Source organism: Balaenoptera ricei, unplaced genomic scaffold (genome assembly GCF_028023285.1).
Source record: "Balaenoptera ricei isolate mBalRic1 unplaced genomic scaffold, mBalRic1.hap2 scaffold_804, whole genome shotgun sequence".
Classification (NCBI taxonomy): Eukaryota; Metazoa; Chordata; class Mammalia; order Artiodactyla; family Balaenopteridae; genus Balaenoptera; species Balaenoptera ricei.
This window is the reverse complement of record NW_026777992.1, coordinates 47,501-50,000: the sequence shown is the minus strand read 5'-3', so window position 1 is coordinate 50,000 and position 2,500 is coordinate 47,501.

Sequence of the window (2,500 nt, the reverse complement as noted above, 5' to 3'; positions counted from 1 at the left end):
GAACCGGCCCTTGCCGCTTGAGCCGCCCGCCTGGGCCTGCGCGCCGGCTCTCGTGTGTGCGCCCGGCTGACCCGGCCCGCGGTGCCGCCTCCGGTCTCTGGCTCACCCGAGGGCGGCGGGGCGAGGTGGCGCGTGGGTCTTCTACCCTGTGTGACTCCCACCCCCCGCCGCAGGCACCCGGTGGTGGCTGAGACGACCCCACCCCGCAGGCTCCGTGCCACGTGTCAGGCGTTCTCCTCGCGGGGTCGTCGGCCACTGTTGCCTGAGAGCCAGAAAAGGAGGTGTGGGGGGGCGGCTGCCTGCCGGTGAGGCTGAAGCAGGCTCCTCGGATGATGGTCCTCACCGTGCCCCTCTCCTTCGGGACTTTCTGGCCCCTGGCTTGCTGGATTGACTGATCGATGTGGTGCTGTCGCGCTCTCCTGGGCCGGACCTAAGTCGTGCCAGACGAGGGACGGACGTTCCTGGCGAACGGGACCGCTCTTCTCGTTCTGTCCGCGGGCCCCTCGCCTCTCTTTTCACGCCCTCCCGGCCTGTCGAGGGGGTGTGTGGAAGGCAGGGGTGGTGGTCTCCGGCCCTGACCCTCGGTCTCCCGCCCCCTGCCTCACGGGGCGGGCGGGTCCGTGGTCCTCGGACGCAGCAGACACTCTCGCTTCGCCTCCTTGGCGTGTGCCTCGCGAGCGGTCCTCCCCGCGTCGGTGGGGGGGGGGCCGTCCCGCCGCTGCGCTGCGCGCCCCTGCTGGCGCGTGAGCGTGCCTTGCTTGGCCGTCGGTGGTGCCCCTGGAGCGCTCCAGGTTGTCCCTCAGGTGCCCGAGGCCGAGCGGCGGTGTCGTTCCCTTTTCCCAGCGTGCTCCTCGGGTCCCCGCCGCGGTGGTGTGTCCCCTGAGTGGCTCTCTTGGGGGGGTCGAGACGGTAAGGGAGGCGTGCCTCTGTTCCCCCCCCTCGGTGGGGGGCCGGGTGCCGCCTCGTCGCGGTCGTCCTCCCACGGCTGTGCGGTGGGGGGGATCGTGTTGGGTCGGGGGGCGGCTGAGGTTGTGCCCCCGGCTGCGGCCGCGAGCGCTCCTGTGAGCCGTGTGCTTACCCATACCGCAGACCCCCCCCCCCCACACACCCCGTCCATTTGTGGACTGGGCGGCTTGTGGAGCCACCTCCGCGGGCCCAAAGGGGAGACGATGGGTGGGGGATGATGCACCCTCGGTGAGAAAGCCTTCTCTAGCGATCCGAGAGGGAGCCTTGGGGTACCGGACCCCCCAGCCGCTGCCCCTCCCAAGCGTGCAGTCGCCATGGTGGCGTCTGCCAGAGCACGTGGGCAGAGCCCCTCGCCTTCGCGGGAGGGCTTGCGCCGGCCCCGCGGTGGGGCCGTGCGCCGCTCTTTGCCTACCGCGGCCCGCGCCTCCCCCCTCTGAGTCGGGGGAGGGTCCCGCCAGGCCGGCGTCCGGCGTGGGGCCGCGTGTGCGCGTGTGCGTGTGCGTGCGGTGACCCCCGTGGCGAGCTCAAGGGGGCGGGGACGCCCGGACGTCCCGACTCCCCAGTCCCGCAGCCACGAGGAGCCCGTCGCGCCTGCCCTCACCGCGAGTCGCAGCCGGCGGCGGTGTGTGGGCGCGGTGCGGGTCGCCTCGCTCGGGAGCGTTTCCCTGGGGCGCGAGCCCCGGCGGTCGGACTTGGATGAAGGCGGACCTGGCGGGGACAGAGGGGTTGAGTTTGGGTGGACGGGTTCCTCCGTGGCACGCGGGGGAGACCGTCGCACGCAGGGCCTGGCGGCGGGGCCGGGTCGCGGGGAGGCCCCAGGGTGGCTGGGGCCGGCCGGCGTCTCAGGCGTCGTGGGACCGCCCTCGTGTGTGTGGCGGTGGGACCCCGCGCTTGTTTTCCTGGTGGCCCGGTCGTGTCTCGGCCCTTCCTCTCCCTGGGCAGCGCCCCCGTGCCTCTGCCCCGCGGCCCTCGCCGTGTGTGCGTGCCGCCCCCTCCCCGTCGCCGCCGGCCCTCCCACGACCCCCCAACCCCCACGTCCCCTTCCCCGTCTGGGACCGAGCAGGCCTCGCCCTCGTGAGAGTGTCGCCCCCCCCGGCCGCCTCGGCCGGCGGCGTCCCCGGGTGGAGTGCTCACGGTTCCTGAGGCGGGGAAGTCGGGCGCGCGGCAGAGGTGTGTGTGGGGCCCTGCGGGGTGGCCGGTGTGCGCGCGGGAGAGTGTTCTTGCGGGCCGGCCGCGGCTCGTGGGTGTTTGGCGGAGGTGGTCGCGAGCCCCGTGAGGGGGGCCGGGCCCCTGGGGGGGCCGAGGAGGCCAGTCGGCGTCCTGGGTGCCGCGGGACCGCCCCTGCGCTGGAGGCCTCTGGCGGTGAGACCCCGTGTCGTGCCCCGGCGGCCGACTCGCGTCCGGGCCCTTAGGCCCGGCCCCTGGGCCCCTGGGCCCCCTCGCGGCGGCGCGCGGCCGCCCCCTCCCGCCACGGCCTCTGTGACGTCGTCGCCGCGTCTGCGCGTCGGCGGCCGAGCCAGCCGCGCCTCGTCGG